The sequence below is a fragment of the Pezoporus occidentalis genome, unplaced genomic scaffold (assembly GCF_034315485.1).
Source record: "Pezoporus occidentalis ecotype Australia unplaced genomic scaffold, CSIRO_AGI_Poc_V1 ctg46, whole genome shotgun sequence".
NCBI classification, from domain to species: Eukaryota; Metazoa; Chordata; class Aves; order Psittaciformes; family Psittacidae; genus Pezoporus; species Pezoporus occidentalis.
In genome coordinates, this window is record NW_026915791.1 from 6,341,876 (window position 1) to 6,363,922 (window position 22,047).

At 40.1% G+C, this 22,047-nt stretch overlaps 1 protein-coding gene across 12 annotated transcripts in view; it reads right to left on the minus strand.

Moving 5' to 3' along the window:
• PHF21A (PHD finger protein 21A) overlaps positions 1-22,047 on the minus strand; it is a 131,358-nt gene that overhangs the window by 63,032 nt on the left and 46,279 nt on the right. The gene's annotated exons all lie outside the window — the stretch shown is intronic.

Below are 22,047 nucleotides of genomic sequence, written 5' to 3' on the forward strand. Positions count from 1 at the left end.
ACACTGGCAGTGCACCTACTGGTGCTTAAAGTTCAGTTCAAGAAAGCTGGAAGCAGATGTGCGCAGCAGAAGAACATCAAGCCTGAACATCAGCTCATCATCAAACCTTGCTCAGGGTTAAACTTACGTCTTCCTTCTTTTAAAGTGACACAAAACAGATATGTTTCCTTCAGATTTTTTTTCAGACAGGACCCCACACTTTGAGCCAAAACAGAGTTGTACTGATTAAAAGCAAAACAATACAAAAAAACCAACCAACCAAAGCCAAAACCTCAAATTCAGGACCCAACTACCTGCGCTCTAATACAGTGCTAGCAAGATCACGCTGAGCTAAAGTTTTCAGTAGATGCCTAAATTTTGCATGACTGTGTATCGACATAGGTGATACAGACACGTTAAAACATTAAATGCAGAGTTTTACACTTGTCAGTATCAGCATGTACAGACTCCTATTCCTGCCTAGGCGCTTACTGATACCACACATCACACAGAAATTCACCCGTGACCTTTGCAAGCACAATGCAAGTTCTGAAGTTATAGCTGTTTAAACTCCTTGCAAAGCACTGGTACACAAACAACATACTAGCTGCTATCCAGACAGCCTGAGCTCCAGCAGATATAATCTATAAAGGCTGACTACAAGTCTTCCAGAAGTTGTTTTTCCCCCACTCCTACTTGTATGATCTACTCTTCTGCAGATGGAAACTTGAGGCCACTTTGCCCCAAGTTTTGTCACTAGCAGCTTGTAAAATGTTTAAAGTCTTTGATTAGCTGGGGTGCAGGACATGCTGCTGCTGGTAACATGTTGAATTATTCTAGACATTTGAGCAACAGGGTATCTGTCTAGGCATTTAAATGGAATTGGTAATATGAGCAATGTACAGTTTATAGATACAGCAAAAGAAGTTACAAGAGGAGGAATAATAAACAGGAAAGATTGTTTTTTAAACATAAAATCCAACTCAGCTCCATAAAAGCAGCAAAGTGTGCTCTTAAATGGGACTTACCTGTGGCCAAGCTAAGCACCTCTACAGACGAGTCCTGAGAGGTCAACAGGATGCATAGATGGTAACGTGGAAGATGACATGGAAGCAACTGCTAAAGAAGTGACAGATGGATGTGTGGGAACATTAAAGAAGTGGAGCGAGTGGGGGAGAGACAGGAAACTCAACAAGGGAACATAAGTAAGGAAGGGCAGAATTATATAGAGCTTTGAAAGTACTGAAAGTAGCTCAAATCTGATGCTAATATGGGTGGGGAACAGTAGGGGGAATACAAAAATAAGAGTGACAATTAAATCAGCAAGCAGGAAGCATTATTTTAACAGCTATATGTTAGGAAGTGAAAGAAGTCTCCCTTCTGTCACAATAGACATGCCTAGAACAGAGCTGAAGACAGCGCAGTGGTTAAGACTTGGCATGAAATGAGGCTTGCCCTTAAGACGCTACGGAAGCAAGGACCAGATTTATAGCTGACCTAGATGACTACAACCAATGGCATGAACATACAAAAAAAATATAACCTAAAAATTGCACACCTGAATAATACAGAAATGGAAAACTGCATTGTTGGTAGCAGAAAAAGACAGGGAAGTACGAAGCTGGGACAGAAAGAGGCCAAGAGATGAAACTTTCACCCCACTGAAATAAATAGCAAAATGTGAACCAGCTTTCCTGCTATCTGGATTTCACAGAATATGATTTTGGCCATTTTTCAGCTGATGACATGCTGTCTGACAAACATCATATGAATGACTGCCTAATACTGGAAAATGGATCTGGAGATATCATGAAGCAGCAGTATAAAATACAGTTTCTGAACAAATTAATATTAGTAAGACTTCGTTAAATAACTGGGGGAATTAGAAAGGTTATGAAAGGAGAAAAGAATCTTTTCAACTTTCACTATTCACATTCTAATTTAGAGAAGGATTCTGCAGTTTTATTTAGCCCATTTAACCAATGTTTAGAAACAAACAGGACTGCATTTGTATCAGTCCAACAAAAGACTACACTGTGAACACTGAACAAGTTTGCTTAAGGTCTGCTCTGTGCTCTACTCAAAAGAACTCCAGAGATTTGCTATAGTTTTACACTCCACAGTACCTGTTGCAATCCTTAATAATCTGAAAGTTAGAAAAAGACCAATTTTCCACAATGGTCCAAAGTCTGTTTTCCACCTGCAGGTGGTGAGTAGGCACTTCAAACCTGCACCTTCATAGAAGTCAGAAAGCCCTAAGACTTTGAGATTTACTCCATGGCTCCTCTCAAATATTCCATGGACAGACCCTACAAATAAAATATGTTTGAGAGAGAACTAAGACCTAAAACCCCAAGAAACAACTCATGCCACAACACCCCTCCCTCCTCCCTTCCCCCTTCCCTGCCCCCCATTAAAAGCAATTTTGTTTGGACAGCAATTCCTGTCTTTGCAATGCATATACTAGACACAATAAAGCTGATCAGAAACATACATTCTCTTTATACGACTAGGATGCAATGTAAAAGTTGGAAAAAAAGATTAGCGAACAATGTTACTTCATAAACTGCCTCGTTTAAATACTCTTAGGGCTGTTGTTAATGGTGTGTTCCAAGGGTTTTTCTTTTACTTTCTCTTTTACATATGGACTAAATCCCTTAACTACTCACTGGTTTCTCATTCTCAATATTCTAAGACAACTGCTCACCAAATCAGCAGGTGCTCACCAAAGAGCACTTAAAGAATCAGTTCTTTTCTAACTCACATCTTCACAAATGTGGCTGAGAGTTTCACTTTGTGAATAGAATCACAGAATCAACCAAGCTGGAAAAGACCTTCAAGATCACCAAGTCCAAGCGTTACTCCAGCACTGCCAAGGCCACCACTAAAGCAAGTCACTAAGGGCCTCACCCACATGTTCTTTGGAACACCTCCAGTGATGGTGATGGCACCACTGCCCTGGGCAGCCTGTTTCACCACACAGGTGAAAACTGACTGCAGGACCTTAGACCTTCCACTAAGCCCTTAGGCCTGCACATTTACTTTAAAGAAATAAACAGTTAATGTTAACAGTTAACTGTGTCGTATATTCATGCCTTACATGTATATCTTAAATCGGGTCATTAACAGTAATAATTTTTAAATAGTCACAAAGTTCTGTGGTTGGTGTGGTGATTATAAGTGTTATGGACACTGTCACCCTTCTGCTATTCAGTATCTTTAAGAGTAAGCCGTCGATATTGTTCACGATGACTGCTGGGAACACCACTCTGAAGGCTGCTTTGCACAGGCGTCCCGTGGCTGGAGCACGTTTCTGGATTCCCCTCTGGCCCATTTCCATTTGAGAATCTGCTGTTTCATTTTCTCCAACAACAGAGGTAAATCAACTGTTAAAACATGGAGACTGAGAGTTCAACTACTTTATTTGTTAGCAAGAGTTTTTCATGGGAGACTTGATGCTGTACCAGTTCAAATGAACTGAACTGATTTCAACTGATGAGAATTAAGCCTGGGGAGGGCTACACATTGTACTAAATAATTAGCAATACCCACAGATAAACTCTTTGATACATTACTTATATAATATAAATATTCTGGCTCATTTAGCAGCTCTCATTAAGTTAAATAAAACTTTTGTAAACTTTTGTTAAAGACAAAATTTTCTGTTAAATCCATAAATTATGTATTATAACTTCTTGTTAAATTCAAACAAACCTTGAAAGATACTATTCAAGAATTTTGATTATTTTTTTTTTGTCTTCTGTCATTTTAATTCAACTTGCTTTAAAAAGCAGGAAAATATTTGGGGTTTTTGTCTAGAATTTCTGCTCCTAAACTGAAGTGAAGATGACTGTTTGTAACAAAAAAAAATTAGGCTGTCCTTCTGTAAAATCAGCTCAGCTTTAATTTCTGCAGTAGCAGTACAAAAGGGCATCCTTACAACTGATCGGAAGTCAATGTTCAACAGTCACCAATGACATAAGGGTAGTAGAGAGAACATAATACAACAGTGCTTGTGGCAACTAACTCCATACACACACACTATATAATGTATTTGGCTCTCCCATCACATACATCAACAGGTAAACAACAAGCTTTCCATAAAAGAACCTTTTGAGTATCCTCTTTTGTACCATTTCTGTTCTGGTGTTCATGAGTGGTCTGGAGGCTGCTGGAATCTCCTCAATGAGTAGCGTGAATTGATGTGCAAGTCAGGTATCCTATGCACTACACCTATTATTTTCCCAAATTTAGTTAGGAAAAATAAATCAGCTGGTAGAACAGAAGATAATCTGCTCCTCAGACATGCCTATTCACAGCCTGACATCTTGCTGTAAATCATTAGCATAAGTTTGAGATACGACATGGGACTGAGCTGGCACAGCCTAAGCATGCACTATGTTCCTCCTCTCTATTGACAAGGCAGTAATTTGCCAGAGAAATACACTGGCTACCTTAAGGCCAGTGTAGAGCTGGCACTCACTCTTCTTTCTTCTTCTGTTCTTCTGACACAAAAGGATAACAGCACTCCCTCATCAGAAAATATTATCTTCTAAGAGTTTCTCTCAAAGCAAAGGAAAACCATAAAAGAGAAACAGACAAACCAAAACCAAAGAACCACTGGAAGATATAAAAATCTGGAATTTTTCTGGAAGAAGCTCAAACCCCTCTAAATAAGTAAATATGTCAGAGTGAAGATCACCAGGAGTAGATGAGACTCTTTGCTTCCATTCCACAGTTCATTTCACAGCAAAACAAAGCATGAAAGTATGCTCCGGATTCACATGTGAAATAACTGAACATTAAGACCTTGTCCTAAATAGGTGTTTATGTTTGTAGGCTCATCTCCACAGATGGTTCTCCACCTACACATATCTAGATGGTGTCCAGACATGATGGCACTCTACCAAACCACCAGTATTATTAACAGCAGAGTTTGCTCTTCCTTATGCATGAGCAACCAAAGTAGGTTGCAACACTATTTTGTCTCTATTGCTTATGAGGCAATTTAATACTTCAAAGCACCACACAAACACTAACAAATTGATCTGGAGAGTCTTTTACAGCTTATTCTACAGAAGTAAATTCTACAAAGTTGAAAATCCACATTCTACAACCCTATACATTTTGTGCCTTCATTTCAGGCACTGGGGAATAAAATCTTCATTTATGTGACTTCCAGTGTAATTACTTCTGAAGGAATTAGTTAAAGAGAATAAGAAAACAGCAGAACAAGGCAAATGATGTCCATGGCACAATACATTTGCAGCCTTCTTCACACGGCTGTGAATGAGCTCTCTCCTCTCTGTGTGAGGGTTTGTCAACGTATCTAAATTTCAGCTGAATACATTGACAGACAAACACTGCCACGTAATTCCCCTGTTTTGATGGAGCATTACAACCACATAACAAAACTGCCAAAAGATTCCTTCTTAAAGAAAATGACCCACTTCCAAAAATCAGCAGGTTTTTGTTCCAGGTGGAGTATGAATATTTATACCTAAAAGCGATGTTGCCAGAAGCAAACATTCCAAACAGGATTACTGATGTGAGCATTTCAACATCTTGAAGGACAATCCCCTAATAATTTTCCTAGCTCTTAGAACTATAAATTGTAGATCGGGTGGCTACGTCTGAGGAGAACAATGAAAAATTCATCTCCTTTAGAACCTTAAAGAGTGCATTTAATGATTTATATCCAGCCACTTAATAATTGAATTTGCAGTATATCAAGGGAACTGGGCAAGTCTGGGCTTGTGGTTAACAGCTTTAAACCAGTTTCTGTCTTTGCCATGCATTAACAAAGTTTTCTCATTGGGCACCACAGCTCAGGTCAGCATAAACTTATCACAATGACACTAAAATCCAGTTCAAATCTGAGATCAGCTGCTCAAGAACAGACTGATTCTGACAACTCTGAATACAGCATACTTGAAGAAAATAAGTCGAGAAACATTACTTAGAATCACAGAATGGCTTGGGTTGGAAGGGACCTCAAAGATCATACAGTTCCTACTGCTCTGCCATAGGCAGGGCCATCTTTCACTAGACCATCCTACCCAAATCTGCACAAATACCCCTTATATCAAGACTTTATTTCTACCTAGATTATGCCTGCTTTAAATTCAACAAACAGTAAAACTTTGCTAGTCTTTGATCAGCCTTATTTGAACTGATCATCCTGCTGGAAGGAGCTTCAAACAAGCTTAAAACCCTCCAGTTTAATACTAAAGCACATTTGGTTGCAAGGAAAGTACTGTTAAAATGATGCATCTTACAAAGTTCACATTTACAGTTAGCTTAGAATTGATTCTAACTGCTTTTGTGTGGAGAGGAGCAGGGGTCCTGCAGACGTTCTCTTTCTTCCCTTCTTTAAATGCACTATTTAAGCAATGGCACTCCACAGCGCTTGCACAAACATTACTGCCTAATGAAAAAGCTTTTATTGCCTTGTGCATGTTTCCCCTTGGAAGACCAGAATATATCTGTAAGTTTTTCCACATACAGGAAGGATTTAAAAAACCACAATCCAAACCAAGAAATTTTCTCAGAAATTAGAAGACATACAGTGGTAATGTTTACACATAGCTACAGTATATCTGGACAGCAGGGTGTTTCTATGCAGAGGGTTTAGATTCAACAGTTACATAGCTCTTTGCATCATCTGGGTGGTTTGTAAACAGAAATTAACGTACCTTCAGTTTTTTAGTCACTTGATGAAATACTCTGAGCCATGTTCAATTGAGCATGGATCTGCACAGAGAAGCAAAAGGGTTTTGCAAGTACGTCCAGTGAATGACAGGGAAGTAGGAATTAGAATTCAGAGCAGTCCCTAACTTCCAGACTGTTATTTTCTTTTTACCTACTCACTGAACAGGACGTGCTGCAAAAGTGCTCTGTGAAGAGAGAATGTGAGGAAACAGTAAGGGGAAAATAGACAGTAAACATCTTTTCTTGTCTTTTGATAAACTTCACAATGAAGATGATCAAAGCTGTAGTCCTCCTTTCCCTCCCTGCTTTCATGAGTATCCTCTCAGTCCCTTCCTCCTCCCAAGCAACTGAAAATCATCCTGTGATGAGCAGCTTGGATGCTATATAGTGAACAGGAGAGATCAGTGTATCGCAAGGGTAATTAAGTTCTAAACCTGCCTTTTGGGACTCCAGCTAAACAGAAAGTCACTATTTCCCTTTTTATTTTTCAGATTTCAACAGCACTAGAAATTAAACTTTCAAATGTACACATCCCTACTGTGAAGGTTGTCCACATTACAGAGCATCCAGGTGCCCTTTCTACACAGCCACAGTGTGCTGATATCACAGCATCTGGGGGGAATACCTCCTGGCTTTTTTTTACTGAAACTCTTCCTACTCTTCCTCAGTCAACTGTGCAAAACCTTGGAAGCATTTGCAGATGGAATAAAGCAGCATATAAGTTACAGGAAAACGCTGGAGATCTCACAATAGTTAGTGTGCATCCTTAACTACAGACTGGCATCTGCACCTCACAGTTAAGCAGAATTCACATCTGAATCTACATCTCCAATGCATAAATAATTATCTCCCATAAGATGTATGTGCAAGGACAGTAAGCGGACTCAGAATAAACTTTCAAGCTCAAAGGCCAACATGTATACTTCCATTAGAAAACTATCACAATGCAGTGACTACAATGTCGTTCAGCAGTTGATTAAAACGATAAGTGCAAAAAGAGACCGTCCATGCTTAATACAGGCTCTCTATATATACCAGCAAAGGTGATTATCAAACCTTGCGAAATCCAGTGAAAGTTTGGTGTGTGCATTTGTTGAAGTCTGTATGAAAACAGGGGTAAGAAAACTGAGTATGAGACAGGTCCATTCTGCAATAAAACTAGACACAAAAAAAAAGAACAATTTTATCTCTCTTTCATTAAATACCACAGGCACCTTTGCTATTCTGAAGTTTTACTGACTTCATAGAGTTTGCATCTCGTCTTGTTTTAGGACTGCATGTAGCTGTGTTTTAAGAGCACAAGTCTGTTCTTTAACAGTTACTTGTCTGAGATTGTCACAGAATCATAGAATAGTTAGGGTTGGAAAGGACCTTAAGATCATTCAGTTCCAACCCCCAGACATGGGCAGGGACACCTCAAACTAAACCATCTCACTCAAGGCTCTGTCCAACCTGGACTTAAACACTGCCAGGGATGGAGCATTCACAACCTCCCTGGGCAACCCATTCCAGTGCCTCACCACTCTCACAGTAAAGAACTTCTTCCTTATATCCCATCTAAACTTTCCCTGTTTGAACCCATTATCCCTTGTCCTATCACTACAGTCCCTAATGAAGAGTCCCTCCGCAGCATCCTTATGTAGTTACTCAGGAGTTTTCAAGTGCTTGAAGTACTGCAGAACATTTATAGGTTATTGATGCTACCACCTATTATTGTTGTTCCTAAAGTAACATCTTCAAAACTGGCTAGTTGTTACAGTATAATGGTAAGACGTGCTTTTCTGTAGTTACCTGTTGTAACTGAAACCCCCAATTTTTGCAAGCTTTAGCTTGTATTCAGCATGACAGATCATGAAGCCACATGCTACCTCATCCTCTTTCTCTTGCGTTTCTCAAAGGCTTTCTCGCTGTCTCCATAGTCCTGCACAGGAGTGTATGTTCTTCAGTCAATTCACACTTATCGTTGAGCAGGAAGAGCACATACCTAGACCCACAGCAGGGGGGTTAATTAACTGTACAAGGGATGGAGCTAGCACTAGGACTTTTACATGTGTACAGACAATAAACAGAGCTGACACTCCAGGGAAAATGCAGTAGGTTTTGTGTTCCTCACTTCCTCATAAAAAGACGAGCTTAGCAGCAGCTCTCAACTTGACTAAGAAAGAGCTCATCTCAAACACTGACATTGGAAAACTCAGTTTAAGGCTATTTTCAGACTGGAATAAGACCTTTCAGATGGACAAATGAAAACATTTACCTCCTTGTCATAGCGCCTGCTCAGATCTACTGCACTTACTAATGGTTGGATGCACAAGAGAAAAGAGAAAAGCACCATCACATGAACACTTAGCAGACAATACAGTAACAAAACCTGTTTGCAGACAGCATCACTCCTTTTGGCTTTAGTGCCAGCAGAGCTGCAGCACTGCTAATGCCCTGGAAGAGTTTTAGGAAAAAAACCCCAAACCAACCATTTTCAAAACATCTTCCTAAAATGCTGCAATAGGGGGAGTTTTCCAGCCCAGAAAAAAAGAAGATTGTCAAACGTACAAGTGAACATATTAAGGCTGAAGGCACACGCATTGAGCTCAGACAGGGATACTAAGCAATACAAATGGGAAAACAACAGACTTCTATTCAAGTAATACAAATTCAAGACATCACTCCCTTTTGTGAGACTGGTATCACTCCATGTTCACAAAGTACATATATACCTTGAGGAGGAGGTTGGACTAGGCAACCTCTGGAGCTCTTGCTGTACCTACAGCTTTCCATCTACCATACCCTATCAAACACCAATTATGGTATCAGACATAAAAATGTAACAGAAGTTTTATACTCAAGTGTACCCCATGACTGAACTTCTTCATCTTTTTCACTTCTTTACAATCTCATTTCTTATCACTGAGGCATAAATCACTTCCAAGAGAAACCTGTAGGAGTTTGTGTTTCTAGAGGGAACTATGTGCTGTACGAACAGAGCTCTTTGAGGGATATGACAAATGTAAGCTAGGGTCAAAGGATGTTTCCTACCTCCTCCATGTAAAGGATCCTACCTCTGCCTACTGTCAGTGAGCTCAGGGTTTCTCACTCTTTAGGTGGAGGGTAGGAGGAGACAGTTTTCCTGGAGTTTCTTTCTTCATTGTAGTGGCTGTGGTAACTTGGTGGGGAGAAGGAAGGGAGTTGTTCATTTGTTTTCGTTAGTTTTGGTCATTTACAATTCTCTTCTCGCTGACCTGGCTGCTGTTTGTCCAGAAACACCCTGAATCAGCACACCAGTGACAAATTACTGAACATGATGTGGATTGGAACTAAATGATCTTTAAGGTCCTTTCCAACCCAAACCATTTTATGTTTCCATGTTAAAGCTTCACAGATGTCTTTCCTCTCAAACACATTACCCATTACCCTGCTACCATACAAAGCAATTATCGGGGATTTTCCAGGGACAGAGAAGCAGAAAAGAGATCAGAATACCTCTTCTAAGTGCCTGTCTTAAAAGGTAGTTTTTTATGTATATAAGTTTTTTAATCCACACTTGTGATCAACTAAATCAGAACATCCATATACTTACCCTTTAGCATTCTGCCCTCAGCATTTTTTTACGATCAAATGATAAATGTCTTAATCAAAAGCAACTGCTGTATATTGATCTCAAATACAAAGATGCCCTACAGCATTAGACTGAAGTCACCTTTTAGAATTCTTGATTCCAAAAGTGATTTTGTGGAAGTCATATTGCTACTTTCCTGTTAGACATCCCACTACACTTTGAAACGCGAGTGCAGAGAAGCTGTCTCCTTTAGTAGCTCGATCATACATTTAAAGTCCAATAAACCCCCCCAACCCAAACCATACCAAAAAATGCAAGCAAAAAGTAATTTTACTGTTTTTTTTTTTTTTACTTATTTTGAATCAACTCTGCACAATCTAAAAGGAAAAAAAGAAATGTTTCTGTTCCAATTCATGCATAAAAAATAACCTGATACTTACTGACCAATCTCTGAGTGCAGGACAAACTGTCACTGTGGCTATGCCTGTGTAAAACCATGGAAAATAAAAGCAGCTGTGGAAAATTCACAGCCTTTTTAGTAGTATTTAGGGGCTTTCTCCTTTACATAACTGGGCAGCAGGAGTGCAGATACTGACTGTGGACTATCATTTGAATCTGATCTCCTGTTGTCCATGAATAGTTAGTTTTATTCAAAGCCAGAGATTAACACATAAACAAAGGCTTTGCCTGTATGAGATTTCAAAGACACCTCATTGCTTTCTGCTTGGCTCTGGCATGCATGATCTACATCGAAACACTCAGGAATCACAACATCAGTGCTCAGGCAGAATTTAGAAGTTCTGTCTCCAACTAATTCAGCTGGAAATATGCTAAACAAAACTCACCATGCCTGAGGATTCAGACTGCTCTCTGCTGTCAAAGAGCTCCCAAACCCCCTTCTCAGCTGTTCTTCCTATGCACAAATCAAGTGATACAAATTCACTTCTCCAAAGGACACTCAAGAACCATTTCAGATTCTTTTTGTGCTTCATCTTCATACTTCCTGTGTTAGGTTATTCTGAAAATAGTATCAATGGAGGCAAACTAAACGCAAAGCATTAACAGGAATTTTCCACGTCCAACTGTAACAATCACCTTCCCTTACACTTAAATCCCACTCATTCAGGAGTACTAAACACGTGTCACGCCTGCTTCATGCATAGGGCTAATATGTGGATTAGGCATTCAAGTGGAAGAAGACAGACAGAACCTGCCTTCCTTTCTGCCCTTCAGGAGCTTCAGGTACAGGTACTGCAGCTGCATCACTGAGAGACTATCAAGCCTACGGACTGGGTTCAAGGTTGTGGTTACACAGCTGTTTACTCCAGGATAAATCCAGGCAACTGCCAAATGAGAGCTGTTTCACACTTCCTTTGTTTCAGCCCTTCCTTTCTGCCACCTCCCTTATGCCAAAAGCAGCATTCACTGAACTGTACATAAGCCAAGGGAGCAAACTGGATCATGCTCAAAACCCAGCACATCTCGGCGTTAGCCTTCAGCCAGGCAACTTTCTGACTCCAGTTACTTCACAGCAACACAAGCACTAATTCTGGCACAAGGCAGGGGCAGGATCAAGCAGTCAGACCAGGCAGGAGGCAAGTCAATACCTTCACAGCAGTAGTCTAATTTGAAGCTTAATTGAAGTGGCAATATAATCACAACCTACAATACCACAAGGTATGGGATCCTAACTCCATTTTGCCTCTGAAACATAGTGAATTTGGTGCCTTGGAAGCACAGCACTGAAACCACTGGTTCCAGAGGAAGACAAAGTAAAGAAGTGCAACCTGACATTGCTTGCTCCTGCATAGTGCTTCAGTAACTCCAGACAATGACACTACAAAGTGCTATCACCAGCCCAGCCACAGGATGTTCTTAAACAGGTATTTCTTCTGCAACCTGCTCATGGTCTTTCAAGGACCATTAGAAAAAGCCAAAGAAAACAGGAGCTTTGTAAAAGCAGGTTTGAGGGCATTATTAGTACAAGAGGAACATCTATTAAAAAAGCAGGTATTTCTCTAGTCTGAGTTAGCAAAGGTCTGTTGCAAAAATAAAAGTACAAAAGCTTATTAAAGAAATGTTTATCTTTTATAATTGGCTACACAGAGATGAACTCTATAAATTAGATGCCACACACCAATGATTAAATGATTCACTGGAATGAGCTCAGCCCTACAAAAGAAGAGATTTCAAAAACACCTGTATTTTTAAGACAGGCAAGGGTAACAGAACGTACTGAAGGGGGGGAATTACTCTTAAAGATACTTTATTACCTTGTTTCCTTTAGAACTTAATTTGACTCCTTACAAAAGCAATTTAAATACCTAAAATCACTACCAAAAAACCACCTGAAACCAGTTTCAAAACCAAAACCAAAGCAGTTTACATACCTGAAACCTTGTAATAGGCAATTTTTGTTTCTGATGATACTACATTTGATGCCTACTGTCTTCTGGCACACTGAAGGCACAGACCTGCCTTGGGGATATCACACAGTTGCAAACCGTGACAGCAGCGTACGTCAGCACAAACAGGTTATGTACAAGCTGCACTATCCTTTCAGGTGATGCATCCCACTCCTCTAGTTGCAGTTTCTCCTCTTTGCTGACCAGCAGACTGCAAAAAGGGCTTCATTTCCAGGGTACAGGAACAGTCCGAGTCAGGATGAGGTAAACAGCACAGCTGGACAGCCTCCCTTAAAAGCAGGTATGAAAGCAGTGATGGACACTGGGAAACACTGAGCAGATCAAATAGGACTGCAACTGTTCTGAACAGTTTAAAGAGCCTTTGGGTGCAACTGCTCTTGTCTCAACCTGTTCACTAGAGGGAAATGGTTCTCTTGGCATCAATAACCATCTTATGCTATGACTTCTTCACTATGGGAGAGTAAGCTACAGTCAGAGACACAAAAGGTGCCTCTTTCCCCTGCTCCCAATGCAGCAAGGCAGACAAAGACCACCTGAGAATGAGCCAAGCTCCTATCAAATCTTCAAAGAGAAGCACACAAACCCTATACCCATACCCCTGCAACACACCATCAGCCTCAGCACAGCTTTCTCATCAGAACTGGCTGCTAACAGGGCTTCCCCCAGGGCCTCTGCAGCCCTGCCGTCCTCTTATTTTTGGTTCAGATACTCTCCTGTCCCTATTCTGGTCCAAGTCAATTGCATTCATCTTTCATCCTGACGTGGCAGCAGTGACACCAAGTCTTAGGAGTTTTACAAAGTGAGCCCAAGATTCTTACAGTGCTCAGCATTTCTGTGTGGCCTTAGAATTTGATGCTGTTAGAGGAAACATTAATGTTTGATGCTGTTAGAGGAAAAATTAGGCACTGTTAGAGGAAAATTTAAGTTTATAGACATCTATAGAGCTTACTTTCAAAATCTAAAGTAGGCACAGGCTGTTTTCACAGATTTACTGCCTATCCCAGGCAGTCCAGAAGAGCACAGATGCTACCCTGTGCATGGTACGTACAACTTTAACAAATACAACAAGAAAATACCACCCACCCCTCTGCACACCTCAGACTGGGGTAAAATTTAAGTCCAGAACCCACTTCTTCTCTCATACAAAGTTAATGAGAGATTAGGTGAACAATTAGTCAAAGCTTGTCTTTTCACAAACAGACTTCAGCTCAGGTGGTCTTGGAATATTTAATAGGGCTTGAGACATGGAACTAAACACAGAGAAACCCTGAGTACCGTAAGTGGTAAAATGAACCTTTTGTCTCAGCATTTTCTAGTCTTAATCAGCATGTTGCTTGAGCAGATCATTAATATTTTAAAGGCAAATAAAGGATGTAATGAAATTTTGGAGACATCTGACCCACTAAAATATTTTTGAAAGCTAAAGCTCAAAATGACTGTATGTGTGTCAGTTAAGTGGGTCTCCTGCTAACTCAGGAGAGGTCAAAAGGGAAGCTAACTATCTGCTAAATACAATAATATACACGCTGCTTAGAAAACCCACACTCCTGAATATAGAAGTCATACATACTTTAAAAGCTAGCAAAACAGCCACCATTTAATTTAAATAAATGAACTCTGAAGGTGAAGGAGATTCTACCACCTGCAAGGCTTCAAATGATCAGGGATATTTATTCCAACAATTTTTGAATCATTTGGAACCCACAAAGATTATTCTGAGAAGTACATCAAGTTTGATTCCACGTACCTAAACCATTACAAAAAGATGGAATAAAGAGTGCTTACATCACTTAATACAGCAGAAAGAGATAAACAGGATAAAAGAAAGAGGAAAGGGCAAAACCTGTTTATTCACCCTCAACCTTCTATAAGTGCCATATAGATTACTTAATATGCACTGTGCACTATCACCAATGCTTTAAGAGCAGGCCTCACTGTTAGAGAACATGCAAACCCAATAAATGCTAAGTCTTGCTCTGAAGGAATTTAGTTCACAAGTAGCATTTCTACTCAAAACTAAAAAACCAGAGTAAGAGCAATGCAACATTTCAAGTTCTAAACCTTCTTCTTGAACATGAGGACGGTAACCGTCTCCTACTATTCACATGTAACACCTGGTGTATTATACACGGAGTTAAACTGCAGTCCAAAGTGATGTTATCACATCAAGCTAAGCAGGTACACTGTATTAATGTCCCATGTAGTGCCACATCCCTGCTGCTGCAGGGCTGTCCTACTTAACATTTTGGTTACAGCCTGTGTTCTGGGCAGAAAAATTAAGGTTTAGGGATAAACCTGACACATTTTTTGTATTACCATAATGCACCTTCTTAATGCAAAGAATAAAAGCAATGCATTTGGCTTTTACTTCAAAACCAAACATACAACATCTATCAGCTCTGTTTTTACCTGGTTTAACCGGGAAGAATGCACTGTGGAGCATCAGTAAGGTAAATGAGGCTGGCATAGCTGTTTCTAAAAATATTTGGCTATGTTTTTCCTCTAAGTGCTTTAGTTTTATGACTGACGTTATATCTAACAATTTTTGGTGACCTCAGAAAAGCCATTCTGCCTGCGGATCCATCTGGCTCCCAAGCTAGTTTGCCCAACAGCTTATTTTGCTTGCCTGCAGTTGGTGTATCTGCTTGACTTGTAGTGCCCAGAGATGTTTGCATTCCAAGTGCCAATTTCTATGAGCTCTTGATGACTTTTCTCTTTATAGTTCTCCACGTAAGTGGGATTTAAAGGCCTTCAGATTACTAAACTAAGAATAGAGACAAGGCTAAAAATTAAAGTGGCTTCGTGTTTTAAGTTAATGCACTCTAGCCATAGGATTTTTCAGATTTGAAAGCTGAACTGACATCACTGAAGGCCTGACCCAATGCTCCTGTTAACAGGAGATGCACATAACTCTGAACTCCAGGGAGCAGAAGAGTATTCAAGTATCGAAAGTGATCCACAAATTCCTAATAGATCCTAAAGACACAGCTTTATAACTAAAATTCCACTCAAAAAGATCTTTCCATTAACAGATCAAATCCAAGTTTGCAGTAGCTGACTGTTATGTATTTTGCTCAAAACTCAAGACCTTTGCAGAAATTTCATTCGTGACTGTTGAAACTCTGTCAGACGAAAGCTACACAGCTATCTGAATGCATTTAAAAGTAATTTGAGAGAAATTACCGAGTTTCTCACCAGTTCTCCATAAAGAAAACTGTTATAAACTCCAAATCTGGTTTGCGATAGTCATGTCTAAGTGAATATTTAAGGGAAATTAACATATACTAAGTTACATTTAAAGACAAAATCTTTCAAATCATTTCTGTCTGTATCTATAAATATAAATTAGCCTCATTTGCTTTTGAAAAAGACTAAGATCCGATTAAAATCAATCTTCCCCACTCTAGCACTGTACTGCGCACCAAAATCCTTTACACGGGAACTTCTGTATTCCTAAAGCCATGTCAAAAGCAGCTCTACAACACAATTTTATCCCAAACAATAGTACCTTGATAGGTAACCAAAACATAGGCTAGAAGTTTAAAAGGGAACAATATTCTGTTCTTTAAACAACAGCAGTAGTATTTGACACGTACATGATGCTCTCCTGAGGAAGCAGGAACAGAGGGCCATTTTCTCTGTAAGATATTAAAGTACCAGTCCTGGTCTGGTAGCAGCAGAAATTCTAACATTTAGACAGAGCAAGATTTTGCTCCTTTTCATCCATTTAAAGTGGACAATTTCAACACACAAAAGCACCCAGATGACTCATTTTTTAAGAGTCTCATTGTACAGAGGAAACACCTATCAAACCAGCCTTCAAGTGCAGGATTCCTGCACATTACAGAAGACAAGTTATCAAGAAGCTAGTTCTTACACAGCAGGTAGAACTGAACCCTGGATCTCCAGTAAGTTGTTCTCATTTGAAAATAACTTAGAAATTGAAAAGCTTCTTCTATTTCCAAGTTTAAACAGAGAGCATAGCACCTGTAGGCCACACAATTCTGAGTGCCCAGGAGATAAGTGTTAGGTGTTTAGTGCTCTGGGCTGCTGTAAAACTGCTTCCCCCACATTAATTAATTGCAGAATGGGGTATTTCTCCTTCTTGAGATACATAACAAAATTTAGAATGAGGTGGAGAATTTGAGAACATAGTTTTCTCCAAGCTGATGGCTGGAGCATTTATTACCAGCCCAAAGGTGTGAGTGGAGCTTTTGATGCTGCTGACCATCAGGCACTTCCACACTGCCAGGGGCTGGCCACAACTCCAAAGGACAAAGCACTGCTCTGAAAAGCTGCCATGCTAGAACAAAAATGAAGCAATTTATGAAGAGAGCTCATGGCTATGGAGCAAGACTCCACAGGCTTAAATACTGCCAAGTATTCACATTTTCAGAAGTCCACAATAAAAGGACAGCCACTCGCTGTTGTGTGGGACATTAAGTAGCTCTAAAGCATATGTCCCAAAAATTCACATCACATATTAAAGAGCTCCTATGTAGTTTTTTTCTCTGTTTATTTTTTAAGGAAAAATAAGGTAAGCAAGTTCTTCCTTCTATAAACAGTACAAACACCACCACTGAGGCTTTACTTATTGGGTAAAGAAAAAGCTGGCTGATTTCCCCTTGCTATGTAGGGCAGTGTGCATCCAGCTCTCTTACACACTAGTGTCCATTTGCTATGACACACTGCCAACATTTACTGAGGAAATCTTGAAACAGAAGAGGGTGGAGGAAAGTAAAATAAATAACACACAACTACTAAACTGTTTGTAACTCACCTCACCTGACCCTAAAGGGAGTTTACAGGACAAAGAAGAAACGCTCATCACAACTCCAAGGGTTTTCTTCCTGCTAGCTTTCAAACGTCTACTGTAAGAAGATGGTTAGAATTTCTCACTATCAAACAAAGGAAGACTAGAACAAGAATTCTTTTCCACAGAGTAGATCAGATAAGTGTTGTAGCGAAAACAGGTAACAAACTGAAGCCTGACCTCCACAGTCAAAGGAGTGCAGGGTTGTGCCCTCACAAAGGCAACACGGAAAAGGAAGAATGAGGTTCCCCTGTCTGAACTGCCTCCTGGGAAGCACCCTCTCTCCACCTCTCTACTAATACCCACAGTAATTCAAACCTTATTCCAGCAAAATTTCCATCAGAATTCTGTACTCACCAGTGCCTGAATCTACCTGCTCCGTTACAATAAAGGGGGAAATTTGAGGAAGACACCTTGCACATCAGTACCAGATTTTACAAGACTAAGCCTGAAGTGGGAAACAAGGAAAGCTCAGAAAATAATGGACCTAATTAAAACAAAAACACACCAAGGAAACCTACATACTCTCTGTCCTCCTATCTTCCCTGACACCCTGTCAGGTGCCTCTGCAATGCGAGTGCAGGGGAAAAGCTGCTTTAAAGAGTTTATACGCTTTTTGGAGTTTCAGTAAGTCAGAACAAGCACCTTAAAAGTTAACGCAGAAATGAGAGCAACACTGAAAGAAACTGACTGCACTGGCCACAAATAGTAAAATTCACAGTGACTTGACCCACATTTGAAAAATATAAGCCACTCATTTAATTCTATAGACAGAAAATGCTTAGCAGATTATAACTTCAGTGAACACCGATGTTTGCTGAGGATGAGGGCTGCATTCTCTCCCTACAACAGTACAAAATAGATAACAAGTCCAGATGAAACAGGTGAAACTTCAAACTGAAAGAGAGGAGATTTAGATTAGATATTAGGAACAAGTTCTTCCCTGTGAGGGTGGTGAGGCACTGGCACAGGCTGCACAGAGAACCTGTGGCTGCCCCATCGCAGGCAGTGCTCGAGGCCACGTTGGACAGGGCTTGGAGCAACCTGCTCTAGTGGAAGATGTCCCTGCCCCTGGCAGGGGTTGGAACTGGATGAGCTTTAAGGTCCCTTCCATCCCAAACCATTCTATGAGACTTAGTGAAACCCCATCAAGGGCATTCTTACCCTTTTATCCTTAAGGTTTGTTCACTCTTCAAGCTCTTCAAGGCCCAAGCCTGTCATAGTCTCCACAATAAAATGAGAGAAAGCTCTCACAGTGGCTAGAGCAGGGAAGATAGCATTTATTCTAATACAAAAGGCAAACCCTAAAACAAGCTTTCCTAAGTACTGTACATGCATCTGGCCCTCTCATGCTTCCTTAGTATGCCATCTCCTCTCTAAATCACTCCCATAAAGGCACATTTCCTATTTATTTATCCAGTATCCAGAACAAAGGACCCCTGGTCCTCCTATAAAGGCCAGGACTGAACAGAAAGCAATTCCAAATTGGCAGCACGGAAGCAGTGTGAGAATACCACATTCACCTCAGTCCCTTTCAAAAATAAGCATGAAGAGCTGGAACTGAGTGAATTCACAAAGCACTATGAGGGTGCAACATGTAACCCAGATGCTGGAAAACACCACCTCACACTGAGTGCCCTCGTCAGTCTTGTTCTTGGCATAGTACCATTAAATAAGATAATCTTTCCTAATACAAGTATTTTAGCCTACAGCTGTACTACATTCAGTAACTCATAGTTCAAAAAGCACAATTTCAGGAAGAAGCTTATTTTCAAATCAAGAACCAGGCAACAGAGAACAAACAGCAAAGACAAGTTTTTGCCTGCATTCTGAGCATTAGATGCAGTGTCTTTCTCTCTTCTCCCTTTCAAAGTTCAACAGTTTTCAGAACAGCCGAAACAACTCCAATAGGGACTAAAGACCCATAAGGGTCCAGAAAGGGAATCAAATCCAAGAATCTGCTAACACTGATACACTTGGAATAAATAAAAATGCTGTTTCTGTGGCTAAGAGGTTCCACCGAGGCATGCAGAATGGAGCAGAATGGGCTATTTTCATGTTTTCACTTATAAAACTTCATTAGTAGATCTAATCCTTTCTCCCAGCCTCCAACTAAGATGCCTTTAAGGGTGCTACACAAAACATCCTAAATCCCAGTCACCACAATCTGATGTTTCGCTTGTCTTTCCTCCAAGTATAAAAGGGAAAAGGAATAGCAGGCCTTGCAATAACTAGCGATGTGTGAGGTTATCCAGCAAGTCAAGACATGCAGGAGCACCTAATAACCAACTCTCCCCATCAGGATGGGATTTTGAAGGAAATACGATGGTTTAACTGCCCATTTTCTAGCTACAATGTTGATTTTCAAGCAGAGCAGGCTATTCAGGAGTTGTGCCTTGGCTTATATGAAGATGAAAGATGTATCCAACAAGGTTCAATTAAAAAAGTTCTTCAGCTGCATCCAAACCTGGCTTAAATACAGCACAAACTCTAAAATTAACAAATCGTGCCCAAAAAGCAGTGCTAAAAGAAGGGTAGCAGCGGTAGGGTGTGGAGGGTGTTTTGTTCTTTTTAATGACACCATTAAATGGTCACTTGCATTTCCTAAATTAAGTTACTCTGGTGCTAATGTATATTTAGATGGGCAAAAATTAAGTTCACAGACCAGCAGTGAGGAGTCTAGGTGGAGTTACGCTAAGAGAAGAATGGGGAATCCAAGTTCAGATGCCAGTATGGGTTTAATCATGATTTAAGCATTACAAAAAGGTCTGAGAAAACTTAGCAATATTTCAGTCATATGCAGGTGATTATAATATCAGTTTTGCAAGAGAATTCGGGGCAAAAGAGGCTGTAGGGAGAGATGCATGCACTCTGCCTATCTACAATCATCTGTACAACGTTCAACATTCGCTTCAGCCAGTATATCTTGAGAATATGGGAGATGATAACTTAATGAGAAGTCATTATATTCACATTTTCCCACAAAATTTGGATGCAAATTAAATAAATACCAAAGATTAAAATAGTAAGCTCATGCAGATTTCTCAAGCAAACATTCACCTTCGAAACAGGTGCTGTTCACACTGATCAGAGGGTTCAAAAGGGTCTGATGATTCACAGAGGCTGTTAACTTACTTTTCCTGACATCCAGATAAACCAGTAGCTTTTGACAGGAAGAGTGACTACTTCAAGCTGTCTAAGAAAGGCAACTATAAATAGTCAATTACAGGAGGAGGAGGCAGATCAGAGTGTATCACTACAGGGTTTCATTATTAAAACCAAACTCTGGGAAGGTACAAAATTGTTTTTCCATGTATTTTAAGACTGCTTTATAAACAGTTGGCACAAATCAGTGCTTGCAGTTACATGGAATTAGCATATCTTTATCATTCATGCCATATACTTAAAGAAGATAGGTGTTTAGTAATACATACAGTTAGGGATAAACAACTGGAACTGAAATTAAGCATCACCTGCCTCGAGTTATTTGTTAACACACATTCATATTGCACACTTTCTCCATTACTGACAGAACAACTGGCATTTTAATATGCCCTTGATGGACCTTGGGGAAAGGAGGGATAAGAAACTCCAGGCAAAACTGGTAGGAAGAAGGAAGTGACTTCATTATTTATTTCCAAGCCCTAAAGTTCTCATGGTATTCATTAAGTGCATCTACAACATACGGGCATATCTTGCCTACCTTCTTATACAGAAGCATTTCAAAGTGCTCTTTCCTACCCATCAGCTGTGCCCAGTTTCCCCTCCTGCTCTCTAGCTTTCCTGTGCTTCCTTTTCTCTCACCAAAACCCTGCCTTTCATCTTTACGGAACATGATGGAACATGTTTCGGGTACAATTTTCTGATAATGTGTTCAAAAAGCCTCTATAAAAATTCACCTTTACTTTGATTGACAAGCGTTCAAAAAGAACAGTCTCCCAGGATGAATTTATGCACATTACCAATCTTTTCATTACCCAGTTATGGTACCTGTAATAAATATAGCAACATTAATGCTTAAATCTATTCCTGACATCTTTTGAAGACTTAAATAACAAGTTTCCTTTGTCAGTCTAAACCACGTGTTTACATTTATTCAACTACATAAAACTATGGTTAAGTTACACTACCACTCTTAAAATCACCCCCAAACTCCCTATGCCATTACTTATGTATTTAGTGGCAAGGTTAAAAGGAGTCTCACCCTGAACACACAGGATTTAAAATAACCTCAACTACCTCCATTTGCTGTAAGCTTTAAATAGAAGCAGAATTTGAAGGAGCTGATCCTGCCCCTCTACTCTGCTCTCGTGAGACCTCACCTGCAGCAGTGTGTGCAGTTCTGGTGTCCTCAACACAAAGAAGACATGGAACTGTTGGAATAAGTCCAGAGGAGGCCACGAGGATGATCAGGGGACTGGAGCACCTCCTGTATGAAGACAGGCTGAGAAAGTTGGGGCTGTCCAGCTGGAGAAGAGAAGGCTGCGTGGAGACCTCATAGCAGCCTTCCAGTATCTGAAGGGGGCCTATAGGGATGCTGGGGAGGGACTCTTCATTAGGGACTG